Source organism: Oryctolagus cuniculus, chromosome 3 (assembly GCF_964237555.1).
Source record: "Oryctolagus cuniculus chromosome 3, mOryCun1.1, whole genome shotgun sequence".
NCBI classification, from domain to species: Eukaryota; Metazoa; Chordata; class Mammalia; order Lagomorpha; family Leporidae; genus Oryctolagus; species Oryctolagus cuniculus.
Genome location: NC_091434.1, coordinates 118,708,451 through 118,726,287, shown reverse-complemented (window position 1 = coordinate 118,726,287; position 17,837 = coordinate 118,708,451).

Sequence of the window (17,837 nt, the reverse complement as noted above, 5' to 3'; positions counted from 1 at the left end):
GGAGTACGTGATATTCCTTCCTGGGATGCACGTTTCTGTGTGTCCAGGACTTACTGAGTAGCTACTAAAAAACAGTAAATAAATGGGCACAGGGGCCTTTTGCACAAAAAACTGGTTAGGAGTTGATCCAAGTATTGGACAATCGAGGCTGTCAGTCTGCACATGCATCACTGTGATAGAGACGAGATTTTCAAGGATGAAGAAGCAAGTCTCAACCACAGTGAGACTTAACAGTTTCCTTAAAGACAAAAAAAAAAAAAAAAAAAAAAAAAAAAAAAAAAAAAAAACCACCCTAAATCTGGCAGCAATAAAAAACCTTATGTATATTTATAATGGCTCTCTCTCTCTCTCTCTCTCTCTTTTTTTTTTTTTTTTTTTTTTTTTGACAGGCAGAGTTAGTGAGAGAGAGAGAGAAAGGTCTTCCTTTTTTCTGTTGGTTCACCCCCCAAGTGGCCACTATGGCCAGCGTGTTGCGGCTGGCATGCTGTGCCGATCCGAAGCCAGGAGCCAGGTGCTTCTCCTGGTCTCCCATGTGGGTGCAAGGCCCAAGGACCTGGGCCATCCTCCACTGCACTCCCGGGCCACAGCAGAGAGCTGGCCTGGAAGAGGGGCAACCGGGACAGAATCCGATGCCCCAACCAGGACCAGAACCTGGGGTGCCGGCGCCACAGGCAGAGGATTAGCCTTGTGAGCCGCAGCGCTGGCCTATAATGGCTCTTTTATATATTGTAGTGTCAAAGAAAGAAGAAAGAAACTCACTTCCCCATTTCAGAGGGAGACGTTTTGTGTAGCTGTTAAGACACTGCTTGGAACGCTCACACCCCATGGCAGAGTGCTGGGTTCAAGTCCTGGCTCCGCTTCTCATTCCAGCTTCCTGTTCATGCACATCCTATGAGGCAGCAGATGGTGGCTCAAGTACTTGAGTTCCTGCCACCCACATGGGAGACCCAGATTGAGTTCCAAGATATGCTGGCTTCAGACTGGCCCAGCCCTGAGTGTTGAGGACATTTGTGAAGTGAACTGGCAAATCTGTGTGTGTGTGTGTTTCTCTCTCTTTCTCTCTCTCTCCCCCCCCCACACTCAAATACACATTAATAAATAAATTTCAAAATTTTAATTAGGGGGCCAGCACTGTGGCACAGCGAGTTAATGCCCTGCCCTGAAGCGTTGGCATCCTATATGAGCACCAGTTCAAGACCCAGCTGCTCCACTTCCAATCCAGCTCTCTGCTATGGCCTGGGAAAGCAGTGGAAGATGGTCCAAGTGTTTGGGCCCCTGCACCCATATGGGAGACCCAGAAGAAGCTCCAGGCTCCTGGCTTCGGATCAGCGCAGCTCCAGCTGTTGCAGCCAACCGGGGAGTGAACCAGTGGATGGAAGACCTCTCTCTCTCTCTCTGCCTCTGCCTCTGCCTCTCCTCTCTCTGTGTAACTGACTTTCACATAAAAATAAATAAATCTTTTTTAAAAATTTTATTTATTTATTTATTTATTTGACAGGCAGAGTGGACAGTGAGAGACAGAGAGACAGAGAGAAAGGTCTTCCTTTGCCATTGGTTCACCCTCCAACGCTGCGGCTGCCGCACCGCGCTGATCCGAAGGCAGGAGCCAGGTACTTCTCCTGGTCTCACATGGGGTGCAGGGCCCAAGCACTTGGCCATCCTCCACTGCACTCCCTGGCCACAGCAGAGAGCTGGCCTGGAAGAGGGGCAACCGGGACAGAATCCAGTGCCCCGACCAGGACTAGAACCCGGTGTGCCGGCGCCTCAAGGCAGAGGATTAGCCTAGGGAGCTGCAGCGCCAGCCCTAAAAATTTTTAATTAAAAAAAGAAACTCCCACTTCATGCTGACCAACCCATCAATGGTGGATCTGGGACAAGCCTACTACAAAGGCATGCAAGCAGCAGCCTCCCAACAAATTCTGCTCAGGGCACTGCCAGGTACCAGGAGAACAGAAGTGCCCGCAGGCTCAGAGAAAATAAGGACACCACTTAGAACTTCTGGAAGGATCGGAACCAAAAAAGGCAGGTAAAGAAGACGGGAGGGGCTGGCGCTGTAGCATAGCAGGTAAAGCCACTACCTACAGTGCCAACATCCCATTTGGGCACTGGTTCAAGACCCAGCTGCTCCACTTCTGATCCAGCTCTCTGCTGTGGCCTGGAAAAGCAGTGGAGATGGCCCAAGTCTTTGGCCCTGCACCCGCATGGGAAGACCTGGAAGAAGCTCCTGGCTCCTGGCTTCGGATTGGCACAGCTCTGGCCACTACGGCCAACTGGGGAGTGAACCAGTAGATAGGAGACCTCTCTCACTCTCTCTCTCTCACTCTCTCTCTCTCTCTGTGTGTGTGTGTGTGTATGTGTGTGTAACTCTGACTTTCAAATAAATAAATAAATCTTAAAAAAAAAAAGACTGAAAAAAATTCCTTATCCTTCAGTGCGTAGACAGCATCAAGAGCTCTCAAGAAACCACCACCTCACCCAACTAGCAAAATAAGATTCCAGAGAGTAACAGATGTGTGCAGCTCCTCAGATGCAGAATTCAAAGCATGAAAGGAGGCTACTTGAAAAGCCACAGTTGGAGGAGAAGAATGAGGAAATAGTACAGGAACTCTGGGATAGCATTTAAAAAAAGAAAATGCCAGGGCCGGTGCTGTGGTACAGTGGGTTAACGCCCTGGCCTGAAACACCGGCATCCCATATGGGCGCCAGTTAGAGACTTGGCTGCTCCACTTCCAATCCAGCTCTCTACTATAGCCTGGGAAAAAGCAGTGAAAGATGGCCCAAGTCCTTGGGCCCCTGCACCCATATGGGAGACCCAGAAGAAGCTCCAGGCTCCTGGCTTCAGATCAGCCCAGCTCTGGCCATTGCAGCCATCTGGGGAATGAACCAGCGGATGCAAGACCTCTCTCTCTCTCTCTCTCCTTCTCTCCCTCCTTCCCTCTGCCTCTCTGTATATCTCTGCTTTCCAAATAAATAAATAAATCTTTTTTTTTTTTTAAAAAAAAAAAGAACTCATGGGCAGATTTTAAGACTATTACGGGTATGTCATTGCAGCATTAATTTGCATTTTCTGGTAAGGGAGGGGCAACATCTTTTTATGGGTTTACTCACCATTAGGATTAACTCTTTGGCAAAGTCCCTCAGTGAATGCCTTTCACAATACCCTATTACGTTGTGTTTCTCCTGAATATGAGTCAGTTGCATGTGCTACAGACGTGTTCTCCCGCTCTCAGCTTCTGGGGGGAACAGACGTCTTCATTTCGCTGTAGCCCACTTGGTCGGTCTTGGGCTTTATGGCTTGTGTTTTTACATCCTGTCTGAAGTTTTCCCTACCCTCAGTCACGAAGTTCTCTTCTTCCTGGAATGCCATTTGGCTGTGTTACCCTGCTAGGCTGAGCCACAGATGTGGCCGTGGCCTTCTGAGCACACCCACGCCTAGCCCACGTGGTGCCACAAAGAGATTTCACAGATGTGAGGACAGTCGACTTAACAGGCAAAGGGAGCTTTTCCCGAATGAGCCTGACTCAGTCAGCTGAGAGGCCTGTGGGAAAGGGCTTGGGCATTCCCTGATCCCTGAGCTGTGCTCCAAACAGCCCTGGGGTCTCCTGGCACCTGCCCTATGGACTTTAGTCTTGCTTAGCCAGCCCCACGCTTGTATGAGCCAAATCCATGTAGCAAATCCATATGTTCACACACACACACACACGTACACGCACACCCATGCACACATGCATACACACAAATGTGCATGATCACTGGCTCTGCTTCTCTGGTTGAGCCCTGAGTGATAGACCTACACTATTTCCTAAAGCCATTTTATTTTGTCTGTCTCATTTAAGTCTAAATCCACCTGGGTTTGATATTTTTGAGGCGTGGTGTGAGGTAGGGGTCAAGGGTTGCTTTGGCTTTTTTTTTCCACTTATATACTCAATAATCTATCACCTATTATTAAAAAGTCCTTTTTTCCCTACTGCTTAGCCAGCAAAATCAAGAATGCAGGTACAATCTAATTCCGTGTTGATCTACTTTGGCCACCAAGAAGTCTGTCTTCAAATTTGCCACCTGCTGGGAGGGCTGTGTCTGACTTTTTTGTTTTTTAAAGATTTTATTTACTTATTTGAAAGTCAGAGTTACACAAAGAGAGAAGAAAAGGCAGAGAGAGAGAGAGAGAGAGAGGTCTTCCATACGCTGGTTCACTCCCCAATTGGCCGCAATGACTAGAGCTGAGCAGATCTGAAGCCAGGAGCCAGGAGCTTCTTCTGGGTCTCCCATGTGGGTGCAGGGACCCAAGGACTTGGGCCATCTTCTACTGCTTTTCCAGGCCATAGCAGAGAGCTGGATTGGAAGTGGAGCAGCCAGGACTCGAACCGGTGCCCATATGGGATGCCAGCACTGCAAGCAGCGGCTTTACCCCCTACGCCACTGCACCGGCCCCATCAGACTTTCAGCTGTGACTTCTGAACAGCACCCTGTAACTCAGCCCTTGTCCTCCTTCCCTTCTGGCTCACAGCACATTCCTATCAAACCCCGGTTTCCTTTCGAAGAAACAGAGAGCACCCCCAGAGCTGAGCTGCAGGACGGTTGGTTTCCTCTGGAGGGGACAGGGGATGGTGGAATGGTTCCCCGACAAGTTCTGATGGCTTCTTTGGACAAATTGAGTGGTGGGGTGAAAGCTCTGAACAGGCTGGGGTGCAGGGGGCCTCTCACAGTGTGGATGGGGCAGGTGGCCATGAAGTTAACCTAAACCGGCTCACCACATAGACCCCAGCAGGGAGGGTACAGTGGGGACATGCCCAAACCCACAGAGGCAGAGGGGGCCAGAGAAAGGACCCTACACATGAGCTCCTATATATATATATATATGTATATGTATATATGTGTGTGTGTGTGTGTGTGTGTATGATTTACTTTATGTGAAAAGCAGAGTGACAGAGAAAGACAGACAAACAGATCTTCCAACCACTGATTCATTCCTCAAATGGCTACAACAACCAGGGCTGGTCCAGGTTGAAGCCAGGAGCCTGGGACCCCACCCAGGTCTCCCACACGGATAGCAGGGGCCCAAGCACTCGAGCTGACATCTGCTCCTTTCCCAGGCACATTAGCAGGGAGCTGGATCAGAAGTGGAGCAGCCAGGACTGAAAGCAGCACTCATATGGGATGCTGGCGTCAGAGCGCCAGCCCCATGCCTTTTATTTTAAAAGATGATTGACTCATCAGTAGTCTAAACATCCTGTAAAAACATCCCTTTAGCCTAACCTCGACAGTCGCCATTCAAAGAGTGGGGTCAGAAACAGCCTCTCCCAACGTCGCCTGGTGGTGTTTTCACAACCAGACACACAACTGCTCATGCACCGGGATTCCCCCGCAGCATGGACTGTGATGAGGCTGCAAGCAATGCAGAACGTGCGGACCCTCTGCCTGGTAAGGGCAAAAAGCCGCCGGAAACACGGCCGGCCGCGTGTGCTGTCTGTTCTGTAAAAACTCAGGGCATGAGGAATTTCCGCACGGAGCTGTTTGCACAGAAAATCTAACAGGTCATGCCCCCGACATGGGGCCCTCGGCTCCCCCTGGGAGGGAGGCAGAGTGGTGGGCGGGGCAGCAGGGACACCCCCTCCCCTGCCTCCAGGACCCCTTTGCAGAAAGTGGCATTTGAGCCCAGCGAGTAGACTGCTCAGAGAAGCAAAGCAATTATTTAGGAAAGAAGGAACAAGGCGCAGCCAGACGGAGGGCGCCCATCCCAGCAGCTGGGGCTGGAGACGCAGGGATCACCGAGCGGGGGCTGGGCGTCTGCTGGGCACAAGGCCAGCCTGGCCACTGCCCCTACCCCAGCAGCCAGATCTGCCCGTGCTCTCCCTTCCAGGGGCTGCTCTGCAGAGCCAGGCCTGGGCGGCTGGCAGAGGCGTCTCCCTCCCTTGGCACAGCCACAGCCGTGGGCTGCACCTGCATCAACAGCTTGGACAAACCTCGCTTGAGCACGGCCCTGCAGTTCCCCACTCCCTGTTGCAGCCCAGCCGGGCACCGAGGGGGCAGAGGAAGGGGCAGACTGCCAAGAAGAGACAGCCAGGCTGCCGGGCCAAGAGCCATGGCTGCAGGCACGGATGCGCGCTCAGGCATGGGGGAGCTGTGTGTGTGCGCGGGAGTGAGACCTTCCGACCGGTGGAATGCATGTGTGTCGCAAGGGGGCTTCCACGCACACACACAGAACCTGAAAAGCCTGGTCTGGGGTCCCTCATGGGGGCATGCAGGGCCAAAAAGGGGCCAAGGAACCATGGAATCCACCTGCAGATTTGCTAGATCATTCTGTCCGTTTTAATGGTAGCTGCTTTTTACAAGAACCATGGCTGCCAGTTGGCAGCAGCACCGTGCCAGAGGTGGGCAGTGGGCACTCAAGGCCCTGCTGCTTCTCTGACTTTGACTCTGGACCCCACTGATGGGCCCTGCTGGTCCTAACAGGGCCTGGCTAGCCTCACAGGGAGCAGGTCTTGTAGCCTGGTAGCTGGCACAGGGCCTTGCCTGGGGCTAGCAGAGCGGCCCCCCGGGGGGGTCCACAGCCCAGCTGGTGCCCTGTGGGTTTGCCCAGGCCTCTGCGGGTGGCTGCTTGTTTGTCTGAGTCCGCAGAAAGCCTGTTCTCTGAGCCAGCCTCACCAGCCGCTGCACACTCGGGACCCTGCCCGCACCTGGCCAGGGCTTGCGCTCACCTGGACAACGTCCAGCCCAGCCGCTCTGCTTTCACTCTCTCACGGCTTCTCTTTAGACTTGGAGTAAAACCAAACCACTCACCTTGGCCTAGAAAGTTCCCGGGGGATCTGAGTCGGGCCTGCCTCACTCCCTGTTACTGGGCTCCACATCAGCATGCCCAGCCTGTGCACTGACCACTCCTCCTTCAAAAAGCTGCTTTCTGTACCTGCTCACCATTCTGGAACATCACTTCCTCCAGAAGGCCTCCCTGATTACCACCACCACCCCCCAAAAAGGCCTCTCTCTGCCCAGCTGCCTCTCACCTTGTTGTGTTGCGTGGACAATGCGTACAGGACACACAGGGCTCAGTGGTGAGGACCCGGCACTCGCTCACTACTGGCCTGTGGGGTTGTGCAGGAACAAGGAACCGTGGGACACAGTAGGCTCCCTTGGGAAGCACAGTCTTCCCGTGACCGTGTGCTTTTTGCAAGGGAGCCCCTCTCTCACCTGGGGAGCAAACAGGTGGCCCCAGTGAGGCAGCGCCCAGGGCTTCTCCGACATTCTCAGGGGGCCACAGTCTCCAGGAGGAGGCCCCTCCTCACTAAGCTGAGTCCCACCTGGCCCAGGGGTCTCCAGGCCCCAGAAGCTGCCCCAGACCTGGCCAGCCCATTCAACATGGCCTCCTGGCCGACCTCTGCACCAGGTCACTCCCTGATCTCCTCCCTGTCGCTCACAGGCAGCCCTGTGCACCTGCCTGCTGGGTGCCCTCCACACACACATGTCCCTGGGCCTGGGCCTGGCCCTGGGAATACCTGTCTTCCCAGTGCCACCCCTTCCCCCAAGCCAGCTGCTCCTCCTCCTTCTCAGGAGCCCTGGTCCCTGCCCTGCCCAGGGACCCCTCTCACACCCTCTTGCCCAGGCTCATGCCACTGGGCCCGGTTATAAACCAAGCCTTCTCCCAGAACTGCCTCCCACTCTCTGCTCCTACCTGCATCCCCAGCAGGCTGGGAGCTGATGGAGCAGGAACCCTGGCTGCTCTGCCCACCAGTAACCCCCAGCACCCAGAGCCAGCCGACGCTCCCAGCAGCTCTGAATGGTGCATGGACGCCTAAACTGATGAACAAATCAGCGGCATGAAACCCCACCTCCCAACCTTGTTCTGTCACTAAGTGCGGAGCAGCCCAGGCCGACTGCGTGCAGGGCAAGCGTGAGGCCACTTCTTCCCAGCTCTGGGGGTCATCCAGCTCTCTGATTTCTCTAATAAAAGTCAGGCATAGTTTCTGTTTTCAAAAGTTATAAAACATGGCACTAGTGCTGTGGTGTAGTGGGTAAAGCCTCCAGCTGCCATGCCAGCATCCCATGTGGGCACCAGTTTGAGTCCCGGCTGCTCCAGTTCCAATCCAACTCTCTGCTAATGTGCCTGGGAAAGCAGCAGAAGATGGACAAGTGCTTGGGCCCTGCACCTGCCTGGGAGACCTGAATGGAGTTCCTGGCTTCGGCGTGGCCCGGTCCTGGCCATTGCAGTCATTTGGGAACTGAACCAGAGAATGGAAGACCGTTTTATTCTCTCTCTGCCTTTCTCTCTGTCACTCTGCCTTTCAAATTAATTAGTTAATTGATTCAGAGTATAGAGGGGGAAATGGTGTCTAATCCTACTGTGGAGATAACTTCTTTTGAGGTTTCTTGAACATACCTTTCTCAGATATTTGCTTTGCACCATTTTAGTTTTCCAAATAGAATGTGCTCTGTACCTTGCCGCTGGGCAACCTACATGGCCCTGCCTGTGATTATTTTTTACTAAAAATATGTCGAGAACACTTTCCTACTTTATTATTTTTCTGAAAAATCATTTTTTGTTCAGACCGCTTGGTAAGGCACATACGAATGTGCAACCACCCTGTGACCCATATTGAGTGCAAAATTCCCGGATGTGTACTACGTCCGTACATGGAGCAAGTGCTAGTGGCCAGCAAGTGAGAAGTCCTGGCCAGTCCAGCCCTCAGAAGTTAAGCTTCATGATCTCCCAGGGATACTCAGGCTCTTGCCCTTGCTTGAGGATTGAGGTTGCAGGGCTGTTATAAATAACAATGCAGATGGGGCCGGTGCTGTGGCAAAGCAGGTGAGGCTGCCACCTGCAGTGTGGGCATCCCATGTGGGTGCCGGTTCAAGTCTCGACTGCTCCACTTCTGAGCCTGCTCTCTGCTATGGCCTGGAAAAGCAGTAGAAGATGGCCCAAGTCCTTGGACCCCTGCACCTGTGTGGGAGACCCAGAAGAAGCTCCTGGCTCCTGGCTTAGGATCAGTGCAGCTCCAACCATTGCAGCCAGTTGGGGAGTGAACCAGCAGATGGAAGACCTCTCTCTCTCTCTCTCTCTCTCTCTCTCTCTCTCTCTCTCTGTGTGTGTGTGTGTGTGTAACTCTGACTTTCAAATAAATAAATAAATCTTAAAAAAAAATAATAACAGGGAGCCAGCACCGTGGCTCACTTGGTTAATCCTCCGCCTTACAGCACCGGCATCCCATATGGGCGCCGGGTTCTAGTCCTGGTTGCTCCTCTTCCAGGCCAGCTCTCTGCTGTGGCCTGGGAAGGCAGTGGAGGATGGCCCAAGTGCTTGGGCCCTGCACCCGCATGGAAGACCAGGAGGAAGCACCTGGCTCCTGGCTTCGGATTGGTGCGGCGCACCGGACGTAGCTGCAATTTGGGGGGTGAACCAACAAAAGGAAGATCTTTCTCTCTGTTTCCCTCTCTCACTATCTAACTCTGTCAAAAAAAAAATGTTTCTAAAAAAAAAAAAATCAATGCAGAGACATCCTTAGCACTAACTCCATGCCCAACCCGCCTCACCTGCGACTGCTAGAAGCAGGATGAGATACAATAAATGCTGGCTGACATGCGAAGCTGAGTTTAAAAAGAAGTGAAGGTGAACACCAGGAGCCCCAAATGGAGAGAAACCCAGAAAGCAGTAGGCTAAGCAGGCGCTGGTCGGGCAGACATGGGGTGGAGGTGGGAGAGAGAAGGGCATCCATCCATCCTGGGGCTTGGGTTCAGAGCTGTGGGTGTGCAGGAGAAGGGGTGGGGCGTTGTAACTGGGTCCCCTGCAGGAGGGGGGGGGGGTTCTGAAGCAGCCGTGTGAGGAAGCTGACCACAGCCTAGCAGAGAGGTAACGAGGGCTGGTGCTGTGACAAACAGGGTTAAGCCACACCCTAGGATGCCAGCATCCCATGGCACAGTGCAAGTTCAAGTCCTGGCTGCTCCACTTCCAAGCCAGCTCCCTGCTACTGCACCTAAGAAAGCCACTGAGGATGTCTCAAGTGCTTGGACCCCTGCCTCCCATGTGGGAGACTTGGATGGAGTTCCTGGCTCCTGGCTTCAGCCTGGCCCAGCCATTGTGGCCATATGGGCCATCCCTCCTTCCCTTAAACAAATAAAATAAACCTTAGAACAAGGAAGCATGTTTGTTTTACCTCAAGTTCTGATGAAAATAAAAAAAGATTTATGAGAATTTGTTAACTCTGTAAACAACGCCCACATTAGGGTTCAAATGCATCTGTACCTCATGGCCAAGAAATTAACACAAGAAGCCTTCCTGTACCAGTGAGACCACAGGGATACTTGTCAGAAATAAATGTTAATCCTCTCAATTCAGACCCCAGAGAAGCCTCACAGATAAAACCCTAGCATGCATGAGCTCGTGGGTCAAAATTACAAGACAAGGGCCTGCATTGTGGCGTAGCAGGTAAAGATGCCAACTTTGACACCAGCATCCCATATGAGCACTGGTTCAAGTCCCAGCTGCTCCACTTCTGATCCAGCTTCCTGGTAATGTGCCTGGAAAAGCAGCAGAAGATGGTCAAAGTGCTTGGGCCCCTGCACCCACTTGGGAGACCCAGAAGAAGCTCCTGGCCCCTGGCTTCGGATTGGTGAAGCTCCAGCCATTGCAGCCATCTGGGGAGTGAACCAGTGGATAGAAGACCTCTCTCTCTCTCTCTCTCTGCTTCTGCCTCCCTGTATCTCTGCCTTTCAAATGCATTAATAAATATTTTAAAATAAATAAATAATTTTTTAATTAGTATAAAAGGGAGATCCTAAGGTAACATTTCTGGTCAGAAATTCACTACTGAGTATGAACTTATATAGCAGTCTTTATTTGAAAGGCATGAAGCTTTATTTCCTTTTTAAATATTTATTTATTTGAAAACCAGAGTTACAGAGGGAGAGAGAGAGAGAGAGAGAGAGAGAGAGAGAGAGAGATCTTCCATCCATGAATTCACTCCTTACATGGCCACAACACCTGGGGTTGGACCAGGCAAAAACCAGGAGCTTCATCTGGGTCTCCCATGTTGGCAGAAGGGGCCCAAAGCACTTGGGCCATCTCTGCTGATTTTCTCAGGCCCTTAACAGGGACCTTATCAGAAGAGGAGCAGCCGGGACTCGAACCAGCATGCATGGGATGCGGGCGTCACAGCTGGTGGCTTTACTTCGTTTCCTGAGGCGGGCATGTGTTGCAGTGGTTACATCACAGCTGGGGAACATGCATCCCTCTTCTGAGTGCCTGGTTTGAGACGCAACTGCTTCATTCCAATGCCACTTCCTGCCAGTGAGCTCCCTGGGAGGCAGCGGGTGATGGCTCCAGTGCTTGGGTCCCTGCCACCCATGTGGGAGACCCAGATTGAGTTCTGGCCCCTGCTTTTGTTCTGACCTAACCGTGATTATTTTAGAAGTGAACAGGTGGCCAGCACCGCGGCTCAATAGGCTAATCCTCCACCTGCGGCACCGGCACCCCGGGTTCTAGTCCCGGTCAGGGCGCCGCCAGGTTCTGTCTGGGTTGCTCCTCTTCCAGGCCAGCTCTCTGCTGTGGCCCAGGAAGGCAGTGGAGGATGGCCCAAGTGCTTGGTCCCTGCACCACATGGGAGACCAGAAGGAAGCACCTGGCTCCTGGCTTCAGATTAGCACGGTGCACCGGCTGCAGCGTGCCGGCCATGGCGGCCATTGTGGGGTGAACCAACAGAAAAAGGAAGACCTTTATCTTTGTCTCTCTCTCTTACTGTCCACTCTGCCTGTCAAAAAAAATAAAATAAAAGAAGTGAACAGGTGGACAGAATCTCTCCTCTCTCTCCCTCTCTCTTTCTCTCTAAAAACTAATCATGTGTTTTCAAAAAGACTTCTTTCAAAAAAAAAAAAAAAAAAGACTTGCTTATTTATTTATTATTTGAAAGTCAGAGTTACACAGAGAGAGGAAGAGACAGAGAGAGAGAGAGAGATCTTCTATCTGGTGGTTCACTCCCCAGATGGCCAGGGCTGGGCCAGGCCAAAGCCAGGAGCCAGGAATTCCATCCAGTCTCCCACATGGGTGCAGGGGCCCAAGCACCTAGGCCATCTTCCACTGCTTTCCCAGACGCATTAGCAGGAAGCTGGATCAGAAGTGGAGCAGCTGGTTCTCGAACCTGCACCCATATGGGATGCCGGCGACACAGGGGGCAACTTCACTAGATATGTCATAGTGCCAGCGCCCAAGACTTCATTTCTTTTAAAATAGCTAAGACTTCAGCCTTGTCACAAGTTCCACCAGAATGAGGTCAAGGGGTTCTGATGATTCTGGGGGAGATAATGGAAACCACCAGGAAAAGGTTCTGGAAGCTGGCCCCCAGCTTCTCTCACGGCAGGAAGCGCCATCCATGCTAATCTGTGCTCAGGTTGCAGCTGTGGTAAGTCTGACAGTCAAACCCAAGGCTTTTGTTTTACAAGTGGGAGAAGTGGGAGAGCAGGAGACCTGCAAGAACCTACCCAGAAGCAGCGAGCCATTGGTCATTAAAAAGCAGTTTGGTTTTATACAAGGTGCAGAACAAACCCAATCAAAGGCGGGGCAGGGCAAATAAAGTTCAAGGAGAAGTCTGTTAGGAAAGATTTTACAGCTTCCAGATTTGCATGCTTAGATCCACTGAATCCAAATCCAAATTCTTGCTACTTCCTTTTTTATTTTTTAAAAGACTTCTTTCTATAAGCAATTGAGATTTTTATTTTTTAAAGATTTATTTTATTTATTTATTTGAAAGTCAGAGTTACACAGAGAGGAGTGGCAGAGAGAGAGAGAGGTCTTCCATTTGCTGGTTCACTCCCCAGTTGGCCAGAACGGCTGGAGCTGCGCTGATCCGAAGCCAGGAGCCAGGAGCTTCCTCTGGGTCTCCCAAACAGGTGCAGGGGTCCAAGGACTTGGGCCATCTTCTACTGCTTTCCCAGGCCATAGCAGAGAGCTGGATAGGAAATGGAGCAGCCGGGTCTCGAACCGGCGCTTATATGGGATGCCGACGCCTCAGGCTAGGGTGTTAACCTGCTGCACCACAGCACTGGCCCCACTACTTCTTTTTTTGAAAGATGTATTTATCTTTTTGAAAGGCAGAGTTACAGAGAGAAGGAGGGAGGGAGAGACAAAGAAGGAGAACTTCCATCCACTGGTTCATTCCCCAAATGCCCACAACAATGGGGCTGGACCAGGCCAAGGCCAGGAGCCAGGAACTTCATCCGGTCTCCCACATGGGTGTCAGGGCCCAAGCACTGGGGCATCTTCTGCCGCCTCCCAGGCTCACTAGCAGGGAGCTGGATCAGAAGCATGGAACAGCCAGGACTCACCAGGCATATGTGATACTGGCGTCCCAACCAGCATCTTAACCCACTGCACCACAACACCCACCCTTAGCTGCGCTTTTTGCTACAAACTTTTGTGACATTCCCACCAATGAGGAGATGAATTTCCTTTCAACAGAGTGCAATGAAAGCCAGAGTTGATGGCCACAGCTCCAGGTTCAGAGGCCCGGGGCATTGGGCAGCTGGGGATTTTCTCCCATGGCAGGGTGTTGGGGAGGGTGGGTGCTAAGGGGCCTCCCACTGTAGAAGGAACAGAGAAGGTGCAGAGGCAACCCCCCCTGACCGGGGCACACTGCAGGAGGGAGGGAGGGAGGGAAGGATGCCAGCGAGAGGCGGACAGAGGGAAACAGAGGCAGCAAGGACAGAAGCACTGGGTATGGACAGAGGTGGGACACTCGCCTTCTTGGAGCTGGGGGCGGGTCCCAAGCATGGCCTGCCCACAGCATGTGCCTTTGTGCCCAGCCCCTCCCCTCGGACTGCCCTCCTCTCCATGTCCCGTCTTCGCCCCCATCCCCAATCTGCAGGACAGGCCAGCATTCAGCTGACCCAGACTGAGTGCCCAGCCCTAAGCTGTTGCAAGAGTTTGGGAAATGAACCAGCAAACGAAAGCTCTCTCTGTGTCTATCTGTCTGTCTCTCTTTCTCTCTCCACTTTTCAAAGAAAGAAAAAGTGAATGAAACTTTCAAAAGGAAAAGACAGGAGGTGCAAGTGGCAGTGACTGTGAGGACCAGTTTGTGGGAGGAGCTGGTGCAGCAGGATGTATCATCCCGGCCCTCGGGACTTAGCCAGCACCTGCTACAAATGAGCCTGGGGGGCCGGCGCTGCGGCTCAGTAGGCTAATCCTCTGCCTTGCGGCGCAGGCACACCGGGTTCTAGTCCCGGTCGGGGCGCCGGATTCTGTCCCGGTTGCCCCTCTTCCAGGCCAGCTCTCTGCTGTGGCCCGGGAGTGCAGTGGAGGATGGCCCAAGTGCTTGGGCCCTGCACCCCATGGGAGACCAGGAGAAGCACCTGGCTCCTGCCTTCAGATAGGTGCAGTGCACCAGCCACAGCATGCTGGCCGCGGCGGCCATTGGAGGGTGAACCAACAGCAAAAGGAAGACCTTTCTCTCTGTCTCTCTCTCTCACTGTCCACTCTGCCTGTCAAAAAAAAAAAAAAAAAAGAGCCTGGGGGACAGAGAGCTCTCCTCTTGGGGTCAATGTGAGACCACCCCCCCAACTCAGGGCGTTCAGCAGGTCTCCCTCCCTTCCCACATCTTGGCCTTTCCCAAAGCTTTGCTTGCCTGTTTGCAAATAATCCTTGAGTTCCTGGAACAAATTGCATCTTGTCATGGTGCCATGTTAGCGAGTTAAATTTCCTACTGCTTGGTGTTTTGACATTTATATTCAAAAGTGAACTTGGGGCTACAGTTTGTGTGTGTGTGTGTGCACGCCGACTTTCTCAAGTTTTGACATCGAGGAGAGTTGATGGGAATTACTTATTAAAACTCGCATAGACTATGACAATAAAATCACTTGGACTAGTAAGAAATACGTAAGAGGAAAAAAGCATCATATTTATAACAGCAATAAAAATAAGCATCTAGACATAAATTTCCTCGCCTAGCACGGCGCTTTTGCATTTGTATGTGTCCCTTGATGTGCCATTGACATACAACGAAATACAGAGACCTCTGCTGCTCAGGCCACCAGGTTTTTATCTGTTATCAATGCCCAAATCAAGTTCTAGAATTTTCCATCTCCCCAAAAGGTTTCCTCATACCCCCCAAACACACACACACACACACACAGAATCAGCCGCTGTTGTGATTTCTATCACCAGAGGTTGGTTTTGCCTGTTCTAGAAATTCACACAAACAAAAACCTCCAGCCTGCACTCTGAACCAGTTTCTTCCACACAGTACAGTATTTTAGAGGTTCAACCGCAGCCCTGTGTGTATCAATCATTCATTCTGCTTTCTCGCTAGGTGGTGCGCTGTTATTTGTAGGAAAATCGTTGAATTTGTTCATCTGTTGATGGACTTGGGATGGCCTCAGTGTATGATGGAGTGCGGCTGCAATTCATACTCAGGACTCCTGGGTAGACGCCCACAAGTTGAGTTGCTGGGCCATGGGATAGACGCATGTGCAGAGTTTTATTTGCTTATTTATTTTAGAGAAAGAGAAGGAGATCTTCCATCCGCTGGTTCACTCCCCATAAGCCCACAATGGCCGGGGCTGGAGCAAGCAGCCGGGAACTCCATCTGGGGCTCCCACACGAGCGGCAGCAAACCAATTCCTGGAGCCGTCCCTGCAGCTTTCCAGAGTCAGAACACAGGAACTCACTCCAGCGTGGGGCGTGGTCATCTCAATCAGCAGGCCACGTGCCTATCTCTGTAGTCCACTTTACAGGGGATCGCCGAGGGCTCTCCGAAGCCATTCCCGCACTGCCACCACCAGGCACGAGAGCTCTAGCTGCCCCATGCCTTCAACGTCTGCCATTGTCAATGTTCTCGCTGCAGCCATTCTACAGGTATAGAGTGGTAGCTTCTTCTGTTTTTAATTGGCATTTCCAGGGCTGATGCTGTGGCAAAGTGGGTAAAGCTGTGGCCTGCAGTGCCGGCATCCCATATGGGCGCTGGTTCGAGCCCCGGCTGCTCCTCTTCTGATCCAGCTCTCTGATGTGGCCTGGGAAAGCAGTGGAAGATGACCCAAGCACTTGGGCTCATGCACAAAACCCAGAAGAAGCTCTGGCTCCTGGCTCGTGGCTTTGGATCAGCCCAGCTCTGGCTGTTGTGGCCACTTGGGGAGTGAACTAGCAGATGGAAGACCTCTCTCTCTGTCTCTCCCTCTCACTGACTGTAAATCTACCTCTCAAATAAATAAATAAAATCTAAAAAAAAAAAAAAAGGCAGAGTTGCAGAGAGAAGTGGGGAGACAGAAAGAGACAGAGATCATCCCCCGCTGGTTCTCTCCCTACATAGCTGCAATGGCCGGGGCTGGGACACCCTGAAGCCAAGAGCCAGGAGCTCCCTCCAGGTCTCCACCTGGGTGGCAGGGAACAAGCTCTTGGGCCATCTTCTGCTGCTTTCCCTGTTGTCTATATTTCTGTGTGTGTCTCTTTTCTTCTCAAATAAATAGAAATTAATTTAAAAAATACTTGTGACTGTTGAAATTGTGGTATATTCACACAGAGGAATACTACAGAGCCATTAAAAACAATAATACCTAATACATATCTTGACACAAATGTGCACAACATGTTATAAATTTTTTTAAGATTTATTTATTTATTTGAAAGTCAGAGCTACAGAGAGGCAGAGGCAGAGGCAGAGAATAAGAGAGAGAGAGAGAGAGGTCTTCCATCTGATGGTTCACTCTCCAGATGGCTGCAACAGCTGGAGCTGTGCCAATCTGAAGCCAGGAGCCAGGAGTTTCATCCAGGTCTCCCACATGGGTGCAGGGGCCCAAGGACTTGGGTCATCTTCCACTGCTTTCCCAGGTCATAGCAGAGAGCTAGATCAGAAGTGGAGCTGCTGGGACTCAAATTGGCGCCCATATGAGCACTGCAGGGGGCAGCTTTACCTGCTACGCCACAGTGCCAGCCCCAATGTTATAAAATTTAAAAGTAGGGTAGGCACTTGGCACAGCAGTTTAAGTCACCATTTAGGACACCAGCATCCCATACCAGAGTTTCTGGTTGAACTCCAGGCTACCACACTTCTACTTGCACACCCTGGGAGGCAGCAGGCAATGGTTCAAATACCAAGGTGGGAGACCTACACTGGGTTCTGGGCTCCTGGCTTTAGCCTGGCCCAGCCCCAGCTATTGTAGGCATCTGGGGAGTGATCCAGCAGATGGAAGATCTTTCTGTCTCTCTGGGTTTCTTTTTCTGTTTCTCAGCCTTTGAAATAAAATTTTTAAAAATACAAATTTAAAATTTAAAATTTGTTCCAGGAACTCAAGGATTATTTGCAAACAGGCAAGCAAAGCTTTGGGAAAAGCCAAGATATGGAAAGGGAGGGAGACCTGCTGAACGCCCTGAGCTGGGGGGGTGGTCTCACATTGACCCCAAGAGGAGAGCTCTCTGTCCCCCAGGCTCATTTGTAGCAGGTGCTGGCTAAGTCCCTGGGCCAATGTTGTGGCGTAGCAGGTTGAGCTGCCACCTGCAACCCATCATCTCATATGAGTGCTGATTGAGTCCCAGCTTGGCCCAGTCCTGGCTGTTGTGGCCATTTGAGGAGTGAACCAGCGAATGGAAGATCTCTCTCTCTCCCTACCTCTGCCTTTCAAATAAATAAAATAAATAGCTAAAACAAATTAAAAGTATATTAGAGAATAATATGTATAGTTTAGTTGCATTGTTGCTAAAAATTTGTTTACATGCATTTCTTTTTTTTCTTAAAGATTTATTTATTTGTTTGAAGCCGGCGCCGCGGCTCACTAGGCTAATCCTCCGCCTTGCGGCGCCGGCACACCGGGTTCTAGTCCCGGTCGGGGTGCCGGATTCTGTCCCGGTTGCCCCTCTTCCAGGCCAGCTC